Source organism: Tupaia chinensis, unplaced genomic scaffold (assembly GCF_000334495.1).
Source record: "Tupaia chinensis unplaced genomic scaffold, TupChi_1.0 Scaffold000133_1, whole genome shotgun sequence".
NCBI classification, from domain to species: Eukaryota; Metazoa; Chordata; class Mammalia; order Scandentia; family Tupaiidae; genus Tupaia; species Tupaia belangeri.
In genome coordinates this window covers 2,293,685-2,317,268 of record NW_006159602.1, presented here as the reverse complement: position 1 = coordinate 2,317,268, position 23,584 = coordinate 2,293,685, and the positions used below count along the sequence as shown (strand labels likewise).

The 23,584-nt window shown below is 36.8% G+C and overlaps 1 protein-coding gene across 1 annotated transcript in view; it reads left to right on the top strand.

Moving 5' to 3' along the window:
- ARID4A (AT-rich interaction domain 4A) overlaps window positions 1-23,584 on the top strand; it is a 103,692-nt gene that overhangs the window by 44,568 nt on the left and 35,540 nt on the right. The window lies entirely within an intron of this gene.

Below are 23,584 nucleotides of genomic sequence, written 5' to 3'. Positions count from 1 at the left end.
CTGTCTTTCTTTTCCTTTCATGTAATGTCTGATTTTTATGTGGAAGAGAATGTAAGTAGTGCTGTATAACCCTGCGGATGCTATGCCCTAAGAGGGAAAGCAAATATTTGCAAGTCAGACTGAAAAATGTCCAGACCCTGTACTGATTAAGTAGAAGGGGAATCTAACCATTTTGCATTTGAAAGAAAATGCAGCATATAGGTAAGATTTTTTTTTTGGTGGGGGGTATATTTAGTTACCATTTTGATGGCCAAAAATGGGGTTAAATAAGAATTTTGGGTATTGATGATGTGGCCGATACGGTAGGACTCATAACCAAGCGTAATTGTTTCTTGTAAAAAAGACAGTAGGAGTCTATTTTTAGAATATCAAAGCATGAAAGCTATTTTTCTGAACACTAAGGTAGGTTTTGTAATGAAAATGATAATGAGATAGTTTGGCAAAATTCAAGATTTAAAGTCTGATATTAAATGTGATATTTAAATTTTATCTGTATTTATTTATAAATTTTATATTTTCAGGGTAAATAGGCCACATATTTAGGGTGTGAACTGTTGCAGACTATGGTTTAGCTTTTTTTTTTTTTTTAATTAACAATAGTTAGGGTCTTAGATTGCCAAAAAACTGAAAAAAGATTAGTGTCTTTATTTTTGCTAATACTTTTAATTGGTGTCCCTTGCAGAATGCATCTTCCCTACTCCCCAGCTCCCCCACCCCAAATCCTTAAATTTAAACAAAGAGAATAAAAAGAGCTTTGTAAGAAGTTGCTAATAATGGCTATAAAATAGTAAATAGTGCTCTTTTATGGTGATTAATTTTATAAATATTGTAATGTTTTATTTAAACTCTCAGTAAATGTTAATAATCAAAAAGAATGAATAGCAGAGGCAAAGCTTGTTGCCTCTTGTTTGCAGGCAATAATAACAAAATTGAAAAAGGTAGGGAAGCTTGTAAAGATAGTATCTTAAAATCTGTTTCTTAAATTATGAACCTGTTAAATTTAAGTGAACAAGGATGCTTTTATCTACTAAAAATAACAGCAAACTTAACAAATGTAGGCACTTATTTACATGATTACTATTTTAAATTATTTTTCAGATGGTCATTTTCATAGCATATGGTTTATTGAATTACTTGACATAAAGGAATTTCTCTTTTCTCTGGCCATACAGGTAGATTTTCTTGAATGAGATGTTAGTTGCTTTAGAGAAAAATAAACTGCATTTCTTGTTCTTGGACTTAAGCTTTAGTTGCTGAATCATTCTAACTTGTCTTGAACAGTAATTTTTAAAGATTTACCATATTGATAAACTGAAAGTCACTTTAATGTATATATTAAAAAGGGAAGAAAATGAGTATGGTATCAAATGAATGAAAATCTGAAAAGCCAAGGCCTACCTGGCTTAGTCATTATGGGCCTTCACCATGTAAGTGAAATTAAGCTATTGTATTACGTTAGAAATGATTCCTAAATGTTTTCCTAAAATGTAATGATGGTTATGCTTTTCAAGAAGAGTTAATGTTCCTTTACAATGATCAAAAGGATTATTTATAACATTCTGTGTACTACTATCACAATACCGTAGCCTGCCATTTGGTATTTGGAGAATAGTAAGATTTTATGGAGTGGAATCATACAAGTGTTAGATACTTCTGCAGTGTTAACGGAAATGAATACTTTCTATATTTGATGCTTTGGGTACCATAACCTAGGCTTAATCAGAAGATGTGAGATTCCAAGACTTTACCTGAAGAAGCATCTTTTTTACTTCGTATTATTTGGATTCCTAAACATTAGTAGTTCAGGATTTGAGTACAAGAAATATTTACTGTTACTGTGTGGGAAAAGGCTTGAGGATCTGACAGAAAATAGGTCCTGTCTGTATTGATTACTTTAAAGTTCAGTTCATTGATAATTATATTGAATAAAAGGCTAGAGAATATTTTTGGGTATTAAAATTTTTTGTTAAAGGAATTTTATATTAGGAAAGATATTGACAAATTTTCTTTTGAGCTTTAGAGTTTATTTAAAAGTTCATGTAAAGATAAGTAATGTTATAAATGATTCATTTACTCTTGATTTTTATTTATACTTAATTTAGATAAATATAGGAGAGTATTCTAAGGATAAAATAAGTGGATGGTTGTTTAGTAGACTGACTATCCGGGGGAATTTGACTAGCCTTAGCTTTTTAAATCCTATTGGTTAGCTATACACAGGCTTACGTGTTAGACCCTTTCAAAAATCTCTTATAATTCATATTTAGAAATAAAAATTAAATTTAATTTTTCCTAAGAACTACTCTTTTTAGTGAAGTATTGATAACCATATTCCTGTCTTTTGAATTTGTTAGGGACCACTATTATATTTAATGCCAAAGATTTTATTGTATTATTACAAGAATCATAAGTACTTAGACAGTTTTATTCATCAAAGCATAAATAGTGGGCCGGCAGGTGGCATGGTAGTTAAGGGGACTGGATTCCCACATAGCCAACTATGGTTCTAGTCCCGGACCTGGCGACTTGTTTTCTCATTTTGCCTTTCTCTTGCTCTCCCTCTCTCACTCCCTCACTTTGTCCCTCTCTGGTCAAATTTAAATAAATAAATAAAGTTAAATAAAACTGATTCTTTAAAAAAACTTAAATAATAGTTTTGATGTTTAAAATGTTGTTTGTGGCTATTTATTCTTTTTTAAGTGGTTATAAAGGCATTTGCTTTTGATCATTCAAGATCACTTCCAGTATACACCTATGGTAAATGCTCGATAACCTAAGAAAACCATGCTAAGTTGGTAAAATGTAAAAATAAAATAATGTTAATATTTTAGGTATAACTAATAACTCTGACTATTGAATGTTTCTAAGTATATCCTAAAAAGCCAACTTTTAATGACTACTTGAGACTTCCAATGTATTCAAATATTACGACTTCATAGTATTTTATGCTTGCTCAAGTCTTGAAGTTTAACTTATTAAATAAACAGAAGTGCCTTACTGTGTTTAGCAAGATCTTTCTTCACAGTATTAGAGAAAATCTCCTGATAAATTAAGGTCATCTAATCACAATAATGAGAATTGCACATTTGTGCACACAATTGCAGCCATATTTTTACATTTTTGGTTTCTTTCTTTAATTTGCTACAGGGCGTATGCACTTGCCAGAGAGAAAGTGAGAGGCAAGTGAGAAAGAATTCCCCAAGGGGATGGCCACACTGCAGAATCTTCTCCATTGCCCTCTTGGGATTTTGGGCATGTTTCTCAAACCTCCGGGTTTGAAACTCAAACTGCACAGTCGTCCATGAGGGATTCAGCTGCTTTAAACAACATGCCACCAGCTGGCCCCATTTTTATGTATTTTAAACACTTCTTGCGGTTGTATGAGAGAATTGACTGATACTAAAAATTTGAATTTGATAGTATCCAAAGTATATTGGTCTTTTTTTTTGTTTTTAAGGTTTTTGCCATAGGGTATGTATGCTTGCCTGAGGGAGACAGAGAGAGGGAAAGTGAAAAATCACCCCCGAAAGGGAATGGCCATGCTGTAACCCCTTTCCCTCCATTTTCCTGGTGAGATTTTGGGCATGCACACACACTTGCCTGGCATAATTTCCAAGCCACCAGATCCAAGACTCAAACTGCATTTGGCCATGTGGGAGTCCAGTGCATTGACCGCCATGCCACCTGGCCATGCCGCAATCCCTTCTCCTCCATTCTCCTCTTGGGATCTTGGGTACGCATGCAAACACGCCTGGAGTGAGTTTAAGCCACTGGGTCCAGGACTTGAACCGTGGTTGACTACATGGGAGTCCAGTGACATAGCCATTACACCAATTGCTGATCTCGTGACTAGTAATCTTAAAATAGGTTTCTGGGATCCAGCAGGTGATGTGGTGAGTAAGAATGCTGGACTACCACATGGCGAACTGCACTTCAAGTCCCAGACCTGGTGGCTTGCTTTCTCACTTTCCCTTTCTCTGTCTGGTCAAAATTTTAAAAAAAATAATAAAATAATGGATTTAAATAAACAGTTCTTCACAAAAAAGATTTATTTATTTGGGGCTGGCAGGTGGCATGGTAGTTAAGGCACTGGACTCTCAGATGGTTGACCATAGTTCAAATCCTAGACCTAGTGGCTTCCTTTCCCACTTTCCCTCTCCTTCTGTGTGTCTCTCTCTGGTCAAATCAAAGAATAATAATAATAAATTAAAACTTAACATTATAAATATTAATTCATTTATTATTATAATTTTTAAAAATTCACTGGAGAGAGAGAAAGAGAAATTGAGAAAACAAGCTGCCAGGTCTGGGATTCAAACTGTGGTCAGCCATGTTGGAGTCTAGCACCTTAAGCACCGTGCCACCTGCCAGCCTCAGTCCTGTTAATTTTTAACATAGTGGTCATATTTAAATTTATATTTTATTAATTATTTCATCATTTAATGAGTATAAAGTACTTAAATACTTAATAAACTAATATGCTAAACAGAAATTATAAGAGCTTTTGTAAGTAATCATTAATACTTTAATGGAAGGTATATACAATGAAGCTGTTTCTTGTAAAATAATTCATTTGAGAAGGTAGCGGATCCAACATTCCTCTTTAATTTTTCTGAGCAAGGCAAATAAGAATCATTCTGTTTGGATTTTACATTTCAGGTAGTATCTCCCAGCTGTAATGATGACATCACAGTGAAAAAGGATCAGTGTTTAGTGCGATCATTTATCGATTCTAAATTGTGAGTAATGACTTACTTAATGTTACATGGGAGTAAAAAATGGAATCACAGTGATAGACACCCCACACATAAGAATTTATTTTTAAAAGTCTAATCATTTATGAACTAAGAAATTGAGCTCTAAAATGTTTTGACCTCTTATAATATAAGTGGGGTTTTTATTGATTAACTTTATATGAAACTGAATAGTATGTGAGGACAATATTAAAAAGAGGTTTTTTTAATAACACATGGTATTGATTTTTTCTTAATTATAAGATTCATTTTTATCATTTATTAGTATGTCTGTCATTGTTACTATTAACTGTGAAGTTATTTTTTTAATGGAATTTATGTAACTAGAATACTATTTTTCTGACTAAAAACCAGAGAAACATTCCCCTAGCCACACCTTTGCTTTGTTTCCAAAAAATCATAAAGTCTAAAACTACATACATTTTTTGAGTTACATTTAATTCTCTGTGAAAATTTGATATCATAGTATAGTCTACAATGATTAAAAACTAATACTTATTAGTAATTAGATTTTTAACTAAAATCAATAAGAAATATTAAAAGTTAAATAGAGGTTGTTTAGAAGTGTTGCAAACATCGCGCTGATATAAATGACCCGTACTGTCTGTAGAAGGGTTGTATAGATTGAAATATTGAAATTTGTGGCTCTCAAATTACTATACTTTGAGTATGTAAAGCTTCAGAATTAAGATACTAGCTTTGCCTCATATATTACCTCTTACCCTTTATGTAAGCACTAAGATATACATGGTTTTAGCTTTTAAAACATTTTATACAAAAAGTAATCTTAGTTTTGAGGTTTACATTTGTATACGTGTTAACCCGGACTATTTAAGTGATCATTGTTAATTCATAAATGCTTTTCGTCCCCTTTATTCTTCTGTATAGTTACTCTATAGCAAGGAAGGACATTAAGGAAGTAGATATTCTCAATCTACCAGAATCTGAGCTCTCCACTAAACCAGGTAAAATAGGGATGAATCAATACATTATTTCACAGTGTGACCCTACATGGACAGTAGTGAATAAAGCCCTTTGAATACTCTGCTGTCATTTTGGCTGTTTAGAGATGATATCTACTCTTACTTAATGTTTTGGATTAAAAAATTTTTTTAAATTATTTATTTTTGCTTATTATTGTTATTATTAATTTGATCAGAGAGAGTGAGACAGTGAGACAATAAGCTGCCAGGTCGGGGTCTCAAATATTGGATTTGTAGTTTCTAGATATGTTTAACATTTTTATTTACCATTAAGAAATTTAACAGTATTCCCGAGAGGAATAATAAACACCTACACAACATTATAACTTATGAACTTATTATACCAGCTGAATTTGAATTCAGATCTTCTGACTCTGTCATGCCTGTTCTATCATTGCATGCTGCTAATTTCATCGCAACTGCTGAAGTACATTTTTACTCATAGGGCTACAGAAAGCAAGTATCTTCTTAAAAACTGGAGTTGTGCCTGACAATTGGAAAATAGACATAAGTGAAATCCTTGAGTCATCCAGCAGTGATGATGAAGATGGCCCAGCTGAGGAAAATGATGAAGAGAAGGAAAAGGAGACCAAAAAGGAAGAAGAAGAGATGGTAGGTATAACTTCATGTTTTTAACAATATAAAAAAGCATTTGAATACTCTATAGTAAAAAGTATAGCTTCATATATTTTCAGAGATTTTTCTCCATCGCTCTGTTGAGATACTTTATTATCTGCTTCTTTGCATTTCTAGCTCAATTTGATTGGGGGGTCCCAAGGAAACTTCTTGGCTCATAGCTTAGTGTGTAAAATGATTTCTGATTTATACCTATTTTAGTAAAAGGTAACAGACAAGTATTGATGTTTTTCAGGTTAATTAATCAACAAGTGAAAATTGTTTTTTGTTTTTATTTTAAAATTTCTTTTTAACTTAAGGTCTTTTTCCAAACCAGGAAAGAGGGAAGAAATATAACTTTTAGGTGTAAGAGTTTAAATATATTAATTCATTTAAACTCCTATTATATGAAGTAACCATTATCAACCTACCTCAAAGGTGGGGAAAGTGTGGTTCAGAAAGGTGAAGTAATTTTTCCAAGGTGGCACAGCTAAAACGTGGAGAATAAGGAATTGAATCCAGGTTTGACCTGTCTTAACTTTAAAACCTTACCACTTTCAGACATTTCATAATTTTTCAATAGTAATTCGAGTAAAAAACATCTAAACCCAAAGAAAGTTCTCTTGGCAGTTTGATAAATGAGGAAAAATTTAGATTGTATTTCATAAGTGCTAATGGCTTTCTTTGTAGTATTGTCATAATATTACATGCAATTGGAAATCACCCATGGAATGCCACACAATTATTTACATGAATATTGTTGTGTGTTTACTCAGCATTGTTTCGTCAAATGGGACAAATTGTTTAGTATATTTTAGATTATGGGGTAAAAGGGCTTAGGGGCAAGACAAAGAGAATGAATTTATTGAAAAAGCAGACCTATTTGAGCATGAAAATTATTTGCCAGGAAGAAAATGTGTGATTCTTGTTTCTGTTTTGTGTGTAGGAATATGAATTTATGAAATAAATTGAATATATTTGTGATGAAGAGCATACGCTATTTCTTTCCTTTTACTTCCCCTGCAGTATTTGGTTTTTTACACTCTGAAATCAGAATGGCGGTTCATACTTACAGGCTGCCTACAGAGTTGCCATAGTAACGTGCTGTTGGTTTTAAGTGAGCATGCTCGGAAAGACAGGAAGGTTTAGCAGAGGCTTGGCAGGTTGCCAATGGAGGTTTGCCAGATGCTTTGAAATGGGCTGTCTTTCTTTTCCTTTCATGTAATGTCTGATTTTTATGTGGAAGAGAATGTAAGTAGTGCTGTATAACCCTGCGGATGCTATGCCCTAAGAGGGAAAGCAAATATTTGCAAGTCAGACTGAAAAATGTCCAGACCCTGTACTGATTAAGTAGAAGGGGAATCTAACCATTTTGCATTTGAAAGAAAATGCAGCATATAGGTAAGATTTTTTTTTTGGTGGGGGGTATATTTAGTTACCATTTTGATGGCCAAAAATGGGGTTAAATAAGAATTTTGGGTATTGATGATGTGGCCGATACGGTAGGACTCATAACCAAGCGTAATTGTTTCTTGTAAAAAAGACAGTAGGAGTCTATTTTTAGAATATCAAAGCATGAAAGCTATTTTTCTGAACACTAAGGTAGGTTTTGTAATGAAAATGATAATGAGATAGTTTGGCAAAATTCAAGATTTAAAGTCTGATATTAAATGTGATATTTAAATTTTATCTGTATTTATTTATAAATTTTATATTTTCAGGGTAAATAGGCCACATATTTAGGGTGTGAACTGTTGCAGACTATGGTTTAGCTTTTTTTTTTTTTTTAATTAACAATAGTTAGGGTCTTAGATTGCCAAAAAACTGAAAAAAGATTAGTGTCTTTATTTTTGCTAATACTTTTAATTGGTGTCCCTTGCAGAATGCATCTTCCCTACTCCCCAGCTCCCCCACCCCAAATCCTTAAATTTAAACAAAGAGAATAAAAAGAGCTTTGTAAGAAGTTGCTAATAATGGCTATAAAATAGTAAATAGTGCTCTTTTATGGTGATTAATTTTATAAATATTGTAATGTTTTATTTAAACTCTCAGTAAATGTTAATAATCAAAAAGAATGAATAGCAGAGGCAAAGCTTGTTGCCTCTTGTTTGCAGGCAATAATAACAAAATTGAAAAAGGTAGGGAAGCTTGTAAAGATAGTATCTTAAAATCTGTTTCTTAAATTATGAACCTGTTAAATTTAAGTGAACAAGGATGCTTTTATCTACTAAAAATAACAGCAAACTTAACAAATGTAGGCACTTATTTACATGATTACTATTTTAAATTATTTTTCAGATGGTCATTTTCATAGCATATGGTTTATTGAATTACTTGACATAAAGGAATTTCTCTTTTCTCTGGCCATACAGGTAGATTTTCTTGAATGAGATGTTAGTTGCTTTAGAGAAAAATAAACTGCATTTCTTGTTCTTGGACTTAAGCTTTAGTTGCTGAATCATTCTAACTTGTCTTGAACAGTAATTTTTAAAGATTTACCATATTGATAAACTGAAAGTCACTTTAATGTATATATTAAAAAGGGAAGAAAATGAGTATGGTATCAAATGAATGAAAATCTGAAAAGCCAAGGCCTACCTGGCTTAGTCATTATGGGCCTTCACCATGTAAGTGAAATTAAGCTATTGTATTACGTTAGAAATGATTCCTAAATGTTTTCCTAAAATGTAATGATGGTTATGCTTTTCAAGAAGAGTTAATGTTCCTTTACAATGATCAAAAGGATTATTTATAACATTCTGTGTACTACTATCACAATACCGTAGCCTGCCATTTGGTATTTGGAGAATAGTAAGATTTTATGGAGTGGAATCATACAAGTGTTAGATACTTCTGCAGTGTTAACGGAAATGAATACTTTCTATATTTGATGCTTTGGGTACCATAACCTAGGCTTAATCAGAAGATGTGAGATTCCAAGACTTTACCTGAAGAAGCATCTTTTTTACTTCGTATTATTTGGATTCCTAAACATTAGTAGTTCAGGATTTGAGTACAAGAAATATTTACTGTTACTGTGTGGGAAAAGGCTTGAGGATCTGACAGAAAATAGGTCCTGTCTGTATTGATTACTTTAAAGTTCAGTTCATTGATAATTATATTGAATAAAAGGCTAGAGAATATTTTTGGGTATTAAAATTTTTTGTTAAAGGAATTTTATATTAGGAAAGATATTGACAAATTTTCTTTTGAGCTTTAGAGTTTATTTAAAAGTTCATGTAAAGATAAGTAATGTTATAAATGATTCATTTACTCTTGATTTTTATTTATACTTAATTTAGATAAATATAGGAGAGTATTCTAAGGATAAAATAAGTGGATGGTTGTTTAGTAGACTGACTATCCGGGGGAATTTGACTAGCCTTAGCTTTTTAAATCCTATTGGTTAGCTATACACAGGCTTACGTGTTAGACCCTTTCAAAAATCTCTTATAATTCATATTTAGAAATAAAAATTAAATTTAATTTTTCCTAAGAACTACTCTTTTTAGTGAAGTATTGATAACCATATTCCTGTCTTTTGAATTTGTTAGGGACCACTATTATATTTAATGCCAAAGATTTTATTGTATTATTACAAGAATCATAAGTACTTAGACAGTTTTATTCATCAAAGCATAAATAGTGGGCCGGCAGGTGGCATGGTAGTTAAGGGGACTGGATTCCCACATAGCCAACTATGGTTCTAGTCCCGGACCTGGCGACTTGTTTTCTCATTTTGCCTTTCTCTTGCTCTCCCTCTCTCACTCCCTCACTTTGTCCCTCTCTGGTCAAATTTAAATAAATAAATAAAGTTAAATAAAACTGATTCTTTAAAAAAACTTAAATAATAGTTTTGATGTTTAAAATGTTGTTTGTGGCTATTTATTCTTTTTTAAGTGGTTATAAAGGCATTTGCTTTTGATCATTCAAGATCACTTCCAGTATACACCTATGGTAAATGCTCGATAACCTAAGAAAACCATGCTAAGTTGGTAAAATGTAAAAATAAAATAATGTTAATATTTTAGGTATAACTAATAACTCTGACTATTGAATGTTTCTAAGTATATCCTAAAAAGCCAACTTTTAATGACTACTTGAGACTTCCAATGTATTCAAATATTACGACTTCATAGTATTTTATGCTTGCTCAAGTCTTGAAGTTTAACTTATTAAATAAACAGAAGTGCCTTACTGTGTTTAGCAAGATCTTTCTTCACAGTATTAGAGAAAATCTCCTGATAAATTAAGGTCATCTAATCACAATAATGAGAATTGCACATTTGTGCACACAATTGCAGCCATATTTTTACATTTTTGGTTTCTTTCTTTAATTTGCTACAGGGCGTATGCACTTGCCAGAGAGAAAGTGAGAGGCAAGTGAGAAAGAATTCCCCAAGGGGATGGCCACACTGCAGAATCTTCTCCATTGCCCTCTTGGGATTTTGGGCATGTTTCTCAAACCTCCGGGTTTGAAACTCAAACTGCACAGTCGTCCATGAGGGATTCAGCTGCTTTAAACAACATGCCACCAGCTGGCCCCATTTTTATGTATTTTAAACACTTCTTGCGGTTGTATGAGAGAATTGACTGATACTAAAAATTTGAATTTGATAGTATCCAAAGTATATTGGTCTTTTTTTTTGTTTTTAAGGTTTTTGCCATAGGGTATGTATGCTTGCCTGAGGGAGACAGAGAGAGGGAAAGTGAAAAATCACCCCCGAAAGGGAATGGCCATGCTGTAACCCCTTTCCCTCCATTTTCCTGGTGAGATTTTGGGCATGCACACACACTTGCCTGGCATAATTTCCAAGCCACCAGATCCAAGACTCAAACTGCATTTGGCCATGTGGGAGTCCAGTGCATTGACCGCCATGCCACCTGCTGGTCCCTCCAAACTGTATCTTGATGTTTAAAATGTGTGCACCTTTTCAAATGGGAGAAAAAAATTACTAGGCTGGCTCAGTTACACTGTTGTAAATCAAGACTTGGGTAATCATTTAGTCTAGGTAGAAATGATAAAACAGTGTCTTACTGTAAATATATCACAGCTATGTGATCCCTGAAGTTTTCTGTATGTATACAACAGGGAAGAATGATGTCACTAAATTTTACAATTTTCTCTGGGCTTTCAACGTTATTAGTCATTTCCCAGTTTTTGTAATTATTTCCTTTATTAAAGTGACAAGCCTACTCTAATTGCATTCCAAATTTAGAAATTAGGAGCTTCAGATAGGAGCATGCTCTAAACCCTGCCTGTCTGCTCTTCCTTCAAGGTACAGTTGATGGAGTGTTGTCCTCCTCTGTGAGATGAGTCCCTCAGTTTATGCTCTGGATATCATTCTCCTATTCCTTTCAGGAAAAATTTTTTTAAGAATTATTTTATTTAACTTTATTTATTTATTTTAATTGGACCAGAGAGGGACAGAGCAGGAGAAAGAGAGAGAAAGAGAGAAAGCAAGCCAATGGATTCAGGACTTGAACCGTGGTCAGCCATGTGGGAGTCCAAAACTCTTAACCACGGTGCCACCTGCTGGCCTCCCTTTCAGGATATCTTAAACTGTCAACTCTGTCTTCTTTCCAACAGCTTTAACCTGTTCCTTTTCGTTGTATACTTCTCATCAGCTTTTTAAAAAATTTAACTTAATTTATTTATTTATAATTTGACCAGAGAAAGACACAGAGAGAGAGAGAGGGAAAGCAAGAAAGCAAGCTACCAGGTCCAGGACTCAAACCACGGTCAGCCATGTGGGAGTCAAGCATCCTTAACCACCACACCACCTATTGGCCCTTCTCACCTGCTTTCTAAAACATGCTTACTTCTCTCCCTGCCTCCTGACAACTTCACCATACTCCCTCCACCAGTCTCCTGACAGTCTTTGTACCCTTTCCTCTAGGGACTGTGGCCTTTTCCCATTCTCGTGGCCACATTGCTCAGGGTTGCATAGCCACTGCCCCGACCGACCCCCTATTTGCTCTTAATTTTCTGTAGTGTGTTCTGTCCTCTCACTCTAACTTAATTAAGGTCACTGGCATTTTAAATTTTTGTACTAAATCAAAGAAATTTTGTTTGATCTTATTTGACTAGTTGGTAGCATTTAGTATTTTTTAAAAAGAATTATTTATTTAATTTGACCACAGAGAGACAGAAAGAAAGAGAGGGAAAGTGAGAAAGCAAGGCACAGTATCTGGGACTCAAACCCCATTTGGCCATGTGGGAGACCAGTGCCTTAACCACTGTACCACCTGCTGGCCCTGCATTTAGTATCTTTGACATCCCTTACTTCGAAAAGTACTTGACATCTGTGATACACATTTTTTTCTAGTTTCTTCCCTTTTTTAAAGCTTTTTTAAAAGAATTATTTTATTTAACTTTGTATTTATTTTAATTTTGACCAGAGAGAGACAGAGTAAGAAAGAGATAGAGGGGAAAGTGAGAAAGGAAGCCACCAGGTCCAGGACTCAAACCACAGTCAGCCATGTGGGATTCCAGCACCCTTAACCACCATACCACCTGACAGCCCCTTTTCTGGTTTATTTCTAACTGAATTACATAGTGTGTTAAAGATGTCTCTTCTTAGCTCCAAACATTTATATCAAACCATGACGAGTTTTTCTTACTTTGTAAGTACTCAAACTCTATACAAGACTTCACTCTTCTTCCTCCCAAACTTGTGGTCCTCTCACCAGGCACTTTCTAGTTTTTTTTTTTTTTTTTTTTTTAAGTTTGTTGCTATAGGCACATGTATGCTCTCCCAGAGAGACAGAGAGAGAGAGAGGGAAAGTGGGGATATGGCCATGCTGCAATCCCTTTTCTTCCATTCTCCTGTCTGGATTTTGGGTTTACACGCACATGCACCTGGCATGGTTTTGCTTGTTTTATTTTTGTTTTATTTTTGTTTTTTTTTCCAGGCTATAGAGTCATGGACTCAGCAATGTGAACTATCTCCCCCACCCCCCGCTGTCGCCCCCTCTGTGTGTGTGTGTGTGTGTGTGTGTGTGTGTGTGTGTGTGTGTGTGTGTGTGTGTATTAACGAGATACTGCATAAGGGAAGGAGGAGGGAAGGGGAGGGAGATTTTTGACAGGTTCTCTCAGTGTTGGGATCTTTCCTACCTCAGCCTGCCAATCAACTGGAACCATATGCGTTTTGTGAGTTTATAAACAAATTCTTTTGACTTAGACCAGCTTGGAATAGTTTTGTCACTGGCAATAAGAATTCTTGACTAGGGGCCAGCAGGTGCCATGATAGTTAAGATGCTGTACTCCCACATGACTGACACGGTTCAAGTCCCAGACCTGGTGGCTTGCTTTCTCACTTTCTCTCTTTCTGTCTCTCTGGTGAGTGCATGTACCCTACATAAAATTAAAAATCAATGAATTAAATTTTAAAAAAAGAATTCTTGACTAATAATACTTTTTTATTTTTGCCCCACTTATTTCAGGTGTTTTCTCTCTGGTCTCTCCCAAAACCTTCTGTCTTTTCTTCCTTTTAACCTCCAATGGCAGTCTTTATAAACATCTTTCTGAAACATAGACGGTTCCTGGTGGGAACCTTTAACAGCTTCCGTCACATACAAGATGAAGGATAGGGTTTTTATCACAGCACTTTAGAAGTCTGGCTCTTCATGATTTGACCCATGTTCACCTTTCTGTTCTCCCTTCCACTATTCTTCAGCAATATGGAACTTCTTATAACTCTTCTGCTACCACTTAAAACAGTGTTCAGAAGCTGCTCGTTGAGTTCCCAGGCATCAAGTATTGCCTTTGTATTACCTATTCCCTTTATCAGTATTAAATAGAATAGGGGAAAAATGAAGTTTAGAAAACTCAGAAAATGGATAAATGATAAATAACAGCTGAGATTTTAAAAGGATTTTTTCTTTTTTAAGAGATATTTTTGCTATAGGGCACACGCTTGCCTAAGAGACAGAAAGAGACAGACTGAAAGCAAGAAATCATCTCCCAGGGGGATGGCCACATCACACTCCCTTCTCCTCCATTCTCCTCTCAGGATTTTGGGCACACATGCACACATGCCTGGCATGAGTTTCAAACCACCAGATCCAGGACTCAAACCAGAGTCAGCCATAAGGGAGTCCAGCAATATAACCATTATGCCATCAGCTGGTCCCTTAAAAAGATGTTGTTTTTTTTAGAATTATTTAATTTCACTTTATTTATTTACTTTATCTCCCTTTCAGAGTAAGGGAGAGAGATTGGGAAAGTGAGAAAGCAAGCCAATTTATTTATTTATTTATTTATGATTTGACCAGAGAGGGACAGAGGGGAGAGAGAAAGGGAAAGTGAGAAAACAAGTCACCAGGTCCGGGACACAAACCGTGGTCAGCCATGTGGGAGTCCAGCGCCCTTAACCACCACACCATCTGCCAGCCCTCCTAAAAATAATTCTAAAAATCCGACAGATTTCCATGTAGAAACAAAGAGGGCTCTGCTGGAATTAAAGTGGTTGAATATGACTTACAAATATTTACACATTTACTTTAGTAAGTTCTATTTATTTTACATTCTTTAATAATTGGTCAAGCTTTTTTTTTTCTTAATGGGCACATGTGCTTACCAGAGAGAGAGAGAGAAAACATCCTCCAATGATGTGTAGTCATGCCGCAGTACTTTTTCCTCCATTTCTCTATTCCATCAGGATTATGGTCACACATGTCTATACAGTTGTGTTTTTCAGGCTGCCTGGGCTAGCACTTGAACTTTGGCCATATGGGATCTGGCTTCCTGTGCACACTTAACCACTGCTCCACACAGCTGGCCTCAGTGAGATGTTTAATGCATTTCAAATTGAAAATTTCATGTAAAAAAGTCTTAAGTAGCCACTGGTAATACTGCTTCCTTCATGTTAGTCCCCAAGCCAGAGGTACCTTCACAGATAACATTTCTGATGGATTTCTTACAGTGCTTAGCTCCCCAGACTGGAGCTGTCAGGGCACTACCTTAACATCTCCTCTTCTCAAGTGGAGATCTGCCCACTTCAGAGTGGTCCTCTTGCTGATTCCACGATGAATCCTTTTGGAGGAGGTGGGGAAGGGGAGATTAAGAGACTGTAAGAGTTGAGAAGTAGATGGGACCAGCAGTTAGCGTAATGACTATGTCACTGAACTCCCATGTAGTTGACTGCGGTTCAAGTTGTCGACCGTGGTTCGAGTCCCAGACCTGGTAGCTTAAACTCATGCCGGGCACGTGTGCGTGCGTGCCCAAGATCCTGAAAGGAGAATGGAGGAGAAGGGATTGCGGCATGGCCATCCCCCCCGAGGGGTGATTTCTCGCTTTCTGTCTCTCTGGTAAGTGCACGCATCCTATACCAAAAAAAAAAAAAAGAAAAGAAAAGAAAACCTCTCTCGAAAGAGTTTCATTGAGAAGTAGAAAGAGATTGTGACGGAGCTTCAGGGTTGGGATGAGAATGGGAGCTGAAGAAGAGGACCATGGAAGGGAAACAGAGTTTCTTGTTTCCGAAATAATATTATTTACGAAAAAACACAGTAGTTTGATGTTGAAAAATAAGTATTGCAGGGACCAGCAGGTGGCATGGTGGCTAAAGGCACTGGACTCCCATATGGCCAACCATGGTTTGAGTCTTAGACCTGGTGGCTTTCTTTCTTACTTTCCCTCTCTCTCTATCTCACTCTGTCTCTCTCTGGTCAAATTAAAATTAATTAATTAATTTAATTAAACAGGGACCAGCAGTTAGCGTAATGGCTATGTCGCTGGACTCCCACGTAGTCGACCACGGTTTGAGTCCCAGACCCAGCGGCTTAAACTCACGCCGGGCGCGTGTGCATGTGTGCCCAAGATCCGGAGAGGAGAATGGAGGAGAAAGGATTGCAGCGTGGCCATCCTCCCTGGGGGGTGATTTCTCGCTTTTTGTCTCTCTGTCTCTCTCTGTCTGTCTGGCGAGTGCACGTGCCCTATAGCTTAAAAAAAAACCTCTCCAAAAAAAAGAAAAAAAAATTTAATTAAACAATTCTTAAAAATATTTTTTTACATGGATCTGAATGGCTTTATGTAAAGTGTATCATCTTTTATTGACATATTTTGACAGTTTGGACACTTTCTGTGCATCATTTTAATGTGTAATCTGGAAAATAGAGTTGCTAGCTAAGAAAGTTGATAGCTCAGCAAAACTCAAGGTATTAATTTTAAAAATAACAAATTATATTAATCTCCCATCCATTAAAATGGTGGAAAGCCCGTTCTTCACTACAATCTGTGCAATTCCTGAAAAATTTGTTTTTTCAGATGAATGTATTTGGGAAAGGAATAAGATGAGTGGCAGCTGGTGACTGCGCCATGACCACTTACAACATCTTCAGCCAATCTTCTTTCTTTCCTCTGGCTCCTGCTGCATTTACATTAATTATCATTAATATTAAAGCCATCAAACTCAGTGAATGTGAAACAGTTGGAGAAAATCCTCTCCCTAGTTCATTTGCGCAGATGTCATTTTCATTCACATAATAAGAGTGCCTAAATTAAATGCCAACCATTAGTGATAAGATTGTGGCTCAAAACAGGCATGTCCCTAACCTCTTAGAACTTACTGAGCACTTCATGCATTGATATTTTGAGGACTAAAAACATCAATAAGCCTTTACCTAAAACAAAAACAAACACAAGTATTTGTTTAATTGAGTACTAATTCCTCTCTCATTCTCTCTCCTTCAGCACAAGGAGTGACCTTTCTATCACCAGGTGACAAGACTTAATTTGGGCATTCATCCTCTGCATTGTGGTCTATTGTAATAGCTTCCTTTTCCCTTCCAACACATTAAACTCGTTCTTGGCTAAGAATTTTTAACAACACAAGTCTGATCTAGTTTCTTGTTAGCACTTTTAAACCTCACATCTACCCTCAGAATTAAATTCTGATTCTTTAGTGTATCGTGACAAGGTCCTTTTCTAATTACAGCCTGCTTTTGCCAGTCTCATGCTTACAAGGTTTGCTGTAGCTCCCGGATGTGTCTGTGTGTGTGTTTGCCTGTGTGTTTGTTTTTAGTTTGCTATAGGGCACGTACACTTGGCCAGAGGGAGATGAGGGAATGAGGAGGAGTGAGATATCATCCCAAGTAGGGATAGCCATACCACAATCCCTTCTCTTCCATTCTCCTTTCAGCTTTGGGCATGTACCCACATACATCCAGGTCCAGGACTCTAATCACATACTTGGCCATGTGGAATATAGCCACCTTAAATCTTCATACTGCCTGCTGACCCATGTACTATTTATATTTTGAGGTTTTTCTTAATGTTACCACTGCCACTCCATCTCTAGCAGAACCATTTATTTCTTCAAGTCCAGGACTCGAACCGCAGACAGCCATGTGAGAGTTCTGTGCCCTTAACCATGCCACCTGCCAGCCCTTGTTTTTCTTTTTCTTTTCTTTTCTTTTTTTTTTTTTTTTTTTTTTTTTTAAATATTTTTTTAATTATTTATTGGGGGACTAGCAGTTAGCGTAATGGCTATGTCGCTGGACTCCCATGTAGTCAACCACAGTTTGCGTCCCGGACCCGGTGGCTTAAAACTCACGCTGGGCGTGTGTGCGTGTGTGCCCAAGATCCCGAGAGGAGAATGGAGGAGAAAGAATTGCGGCATGGCCATCCCCTCTGTGGGGTGATTTCTCTGTCTCTCTCTGACTGGCGAGCGCATGCGCCCTATAGCAAAAACCTCTTAAAAAAAAAAAAAAAGAATTATTTATTGGGACCAGCAGTTTACGTAATGGCTATGTTGTTGGACTACCATGTAGTCAAACACAGTTCAAGTCCTGAACCCAGTGGCTTAAACTCATGCTGGGTGTATGTGTGTATGTGCCCAAGATCCCGAGAGGAAAATGGAGAAGAGATTGCAGCATGGCTATTCTCCCTGGGGGGTGATTTCTCGCTTTCTGTCTGTCTGTCACTCTCTGTCTTTCTGGCACATGCACGTGCCCGATAACAAAAACCTCAAAAAATAATTTATTTATTTAATTCGATTATTATTTTTCGGTTTGACCAGAAAGAGAGTGAGAAAGCAAGCCACCAAGTCCGGGACTCGAACCATGGTCAGCCATGTGGAAGTCCAGCCCTTAAGCACCATGCCACTTGACAGCCCCCAGCTCCTGTATTATTTTATAACACTTGTTATATTGTATTACATTGGTTACTTTTACCTTTCTATACTCCCTGCCAGACTTAGAGCAGTAAAAATAGTAGGTACTGTGTGTTCTCATTTTAATCCATAGTGTTTTTGCAGAGTCCCTGACTCATGGTAACATGAAGAAATGTTTGAACTTAATTTGAAGACATCATGCCCATAGTCAGAAAATTCACAGTTCAGTAGTGTAGATGCACACACACCAACCCACAATATTAGCTAGTGTACATATTGATGTTAACTATAATCATAAATTTTTCAGAGTTTTGATCACATATCTGTTTCTTGTATATCTTTAACTGCCTTCTCTGCAGAGTTACTAGGTGTATAGTTACTCTTTGCACTTGACTAAATAAAAGGAAGGGAGTTCCTCAGCACTCTGTAGTGAACCTTGTCTCCTGTTCTTAATATCCTTTCCCATGTTAAAACCCTGGAGACATGCAACTGCCCCTGGCTCTGGCCCAGGAGAGAGATGCTATAGATATGAAAATGCCATGAAAAAGAAAGCAAACCGTGATAGCAGATATGAAACTTATACAGAAATCATGAAGGCACACTTTTCTGGCCCAGCCACAGCAGCACAGGCAGTAGGGACCCTGCCGTGCAATGTAGGAGACACATGAAAGTTCTGAGTTTCTGTCTGAGATCTACCTGGCTGGCTAAAGGCTTGGGGGTGGATCAGGTTATGAGAACCTGTCAAGGGTGAGGGCTTTCGCTCAGGGGGTGGATCAGGTTATGAGAACCTGTCAAGGCGGAGGGCTTTCGCTCTCTTTCTCTCTCTCTCTCTCTGGAAATAAACTTTTTTGTGTGTGTGTGTGAAGTTTTGCCACAGAGTTTGTGTGCTCACTGGAGAGAAACAGAGATAGAGAAAGTGAGCAATCACCCCTGGGGGGGTGGGGGATGGCTGTACCACAATGTCTTCTCCTCCTGGGATTTTTGGAATGCACCCACACATGTCCAGTGTGATTTTCAAGCTGCCAGGTCTGGGACTGGAGCTGCATTCAGCCATGTGGGAGTCCAGTGCCTTAACCACCTTGCCGTCCCAATAAACTTTTTTTAATAGCATTTTTCTAATTGGAATAATTTTCTAGCATATTTAATTTTATTCCAAGGTTATAACAACAGAACCACTTTAAAAAAATAATTGTAAAGAATTACTTATTTTAAGAGATAAGTTATAACTTTGTCATTCATTCATTCATTTGTGGTGGAAAGGAAATTTCCCCACAAGCAGGCATTTGTCTGAAAGTAGAAATTTTTATCATTCATGTCTTGTTTTTATACCTAACTATACCTAAACTTACAATTTTATGGCTACAGTCTCTTATTGAACCTAAAATATGCTTATTTTAGCTGTCAACTTTTTTTTAAGAATTATTTTATTTAACTTTATTTATCACCATCATTAGTATTTTCCAGCTTGATCAGACAGAGAGAGAAAGAGAGGAAAAGGGAAAAAAAAAGCCACTAGCTCCAGGACTTGAACCGTGGATGGCCATGTGAGAGTCCAGCACTCTTAACCACCATGCCACCTGTTGGCCCCCAGCCACTAACTTTTAAAAATGTATTTAATCCACCAATTTTTATTTATAGAAATATATATATTTTTTTCTTTTTCTTTTTCTTTTTGGGGTATGTCCTTGAACTCATAGGAGATAGACAGAGACAGCAAGAGGGAAAGTGAGAAATTACCACCCCAAGAGGGATGGGCATGCCTCAGTCCTCTCTCTTCCACTTTCCTCCCAGGATTCTGAGCATACATACACACACGCCTGACATGATTTTCAAGTAGCCAGGTCCAGGACTTGAATTGCATTCAGATATGTGAGAGTCCAGAACCCCTACTGCCATTCTGCCTGCTGGCCTCAAAATAGATTCTTAGTCATTAAGAATTTATCAGATGGTGGTCAGCAGGTGGCATGGTGGTTGGAGCACTGAACTCCAACATGACTGACTGCAGTTTGAGTCCTGGACCTGGAAGTTTGCTTTCTCACTTTGTCTCTCTCTCTCTCTGTCTGTCTATGGTGAATATATGTGCCCCATGGCAAATTGAAAAGTAATAATGATAATCAAATAGGATAAGTCTTTTTAAAAAAGAATTTATCAAATGTTTCCTTAGTATAACTTTAATGTATGCTTAATTGTAATTGATGGTTGATTTTGTTACTTGCTTTTTTGAAACAACTTTGATTTTTAAATCAGTGCTCTCTTTAAAGAATTGCTTTTACATATATTGGATATGAGAGTCCCATCTAAATTTTGTAACACCATACCTATGGAGTGAGGTTTTAGCCTGAGGAAAGAATGTTGTGATTACATGACACGGATAAGAGCATAGGGCCAGTCTCATGTGCTGTTTTTTATTATTTTTCCCTCCTCCTCACTAGAAGGCCTTGTAGTTAATATATGAAGGACTGGACAGTGGCACAGCATTAAAGCACAATGCTTTGTGAGGCATTTCCACATGGGAAGGTTGTCAGTTCAATATTAGAGTCCTCCCTGGAAAACTTTCTTTTTTTTTCTTTTTTCTTTTACTTTCTTTTTTGCTATAGAATGTATGTGCTTGCTAGAGAGAAACAGAGAGAAAAAGTGAGAAAGCACCCTCCACAATCCCTTCTCTGTTCTCCTTTGGGATTTGGGACATGTATCCACATGTCCCCAGGGTGTTTCTCAAGCTGTCGAGGCTGGGACTTGAACTGCCCTGCCAGCCATTTGGAATCCAGCTTTCTTAACCACCATGTGTCTGGCTGGCCCAAGAAAGTATTTTTTAAAAAATTAATATATGAAATGGTTCTTGAGTTTTAGGATTACTTTTTTCTTCTTTTTTAATTTTGCTAGGTGCCGCATGCATTGGACAGAGCTAGAGAAAGCACTAATGTGACATGGTCACACTGCAGTCCCTTCTCCATTTCTCTGTCCTCTTGGGATTTGGGACATGCATGCACTTGTGCCTATCATGTTTTTCAAGCTCCTGGGACCTGGATTCCAACCACCTAGTCAGCTTTATGGGATCTGGCTTACTTAATCAGCAAGCCATAGGGTCAGCCCTAGCCTTTTTTCCCCCTTGATTAATTGCCAGTTAATAACTTGTAAAAGAAGTATTTTTACTTCATGTAGCCAGGGGGCTGGAGTGGAGGGAGTCTGCCATCTGTTGATGTAAGCATTATTAATAATAACCTCTACTAACTTTATGTTATTATTTGTAAATTGCTGGGTGTTGAGGCTTATTAGAACTTAAGTTTCTTTCTATTTGGTAGGAGTGAAAGTATTCCAGTGTACTAAAATAAGGGAGTACACCAAAAAATGATCTTACACCAAAAAATGATCTTACTTCCTTACCCTTGATTTCCACATGGTTCTTTAGTATTAATACTATATATATATTTTTTTTTTTTTGAGAGGTTTTTGCTATAGGGCTTGTGGGCTTGCCAGAAAGACAGAGAGACAGGAAGCAAGAAATCACCCCCCGAGGGGGGATGGCCATGCCACAATCCCTTCTCTATTCTCCTCTCGGAATCTTGGGCACGCATGCACATGCACCTGGCATGAGTTTAAGTTACTGGGTCTGGGACTTGAACCGCAGTCAGCTACATGGAATTTCAGCAACATAGCCATTATGCCAACTGCTGATCCAAATACTATATATTTAATTGACATGTTTATTGATCCTAGCTTATTATTAGCTATTAAAATTCTTAAAGGATAATATAATTTTAAATAGCCTATTACCCTTCAGACATTGAACATACAGTATTTGTTGCCTAATGGTTGCGTTTGCTTTGAATGTGGCTTTGAAAAGACAAAAATCTAAATTTTTTCTTTAGAAACTTTAAAAAAGTAATACTTTAAAATTATGATCACGTAGGCCAGCCAGGTGTAATGTTACAGCAACTGGATCCCACATGACTGCCTGTACAATTTAAGCCCTGGACCTGGAGGCTTGAGAAACACACCAGGTGCATGTGCATACATGTCCGAAAATCCTGAAAGGGGGGAGAAATGGAGGAGAAGGAATCACGACATGATCATATCCCATGGAAGTGCTCTCTCCCATCTCCTCTCTGTCTCTCTCCAGTGAACGCACATACCCTCTGGCCAAAAAAAAAGTAAAAAGATGAAAAAAAGATTTACCAAACTGGTTAAAAAAATTGTTTACCTAGAAGAAATATATCAGTATTTCTTTGTTTATGTAATCCATAGAATTCCTAAGCCTTAAATAATAATAGTCTTCCCAAATATTAGTTGATAAGTAGTCTTATCAGAAAAAAATACCATTTGTCTAAAGGCAAGACCTTTAGAGTATAGGAAGAGATCATTAGATTTATGTAATAAGTAAGACTTAAACAGGTATTTTAAGGAATAATTGTTTTTATACGAATGTTTCCATGAGGTGTTTGTTTGTTTGTATTTATTTATTTTTGCCAGAGGGTGATATACTCACCAGAGAAAGACATACAAATAAAGAGAAAGAAAAGGCATTCCCCTTGGGGCATGGTCATGCCACGGTCATTTCTCTTCTTCCTTTTGAGATTTCACACACAACACACACATCTGACATGTTTTGCAAGCTATTGAAGTCTGCGACTCAAACCACATAATTGGTTGTGTGGGAACCAGCCACCTTAACCACCAGGCCATCGGCTGGCCTCCATTAGTCTTTTTCAAAAGGAACTAAATTATTATGTATCTAGTTTCCTTCCCTAAGAAAAAATTCTCATTGTTTTATTTTCAGAGGTTGCAAAATCAACTTATATAGGCCATACAAGAACTACAAATGTGGGGCCAGAAGGTGGCGTGGATGCCAAGGCACTGGATCCCACATGGTGGCTGTGCAGTTCGTGTCCCCGACCTGAGCAGTTGAAAATCATGCTGGGCGTGTATGTGTGTATGTGTATGTGTGTGTATCCAAAATCCTGAGGCGATTGGATGAGAATGGACTGCAGTGTAGCCATCTCCTCTGGGGGGGGGGGGGGTGATTCCTCACTTTCCCTCTCTTCGTCTCTTTGTCTCTCTCTCTAACAAGCACACATGTCCTATGGCAAAAAAGAAAGAAAGAAAGCAAATAAAAGGAAGG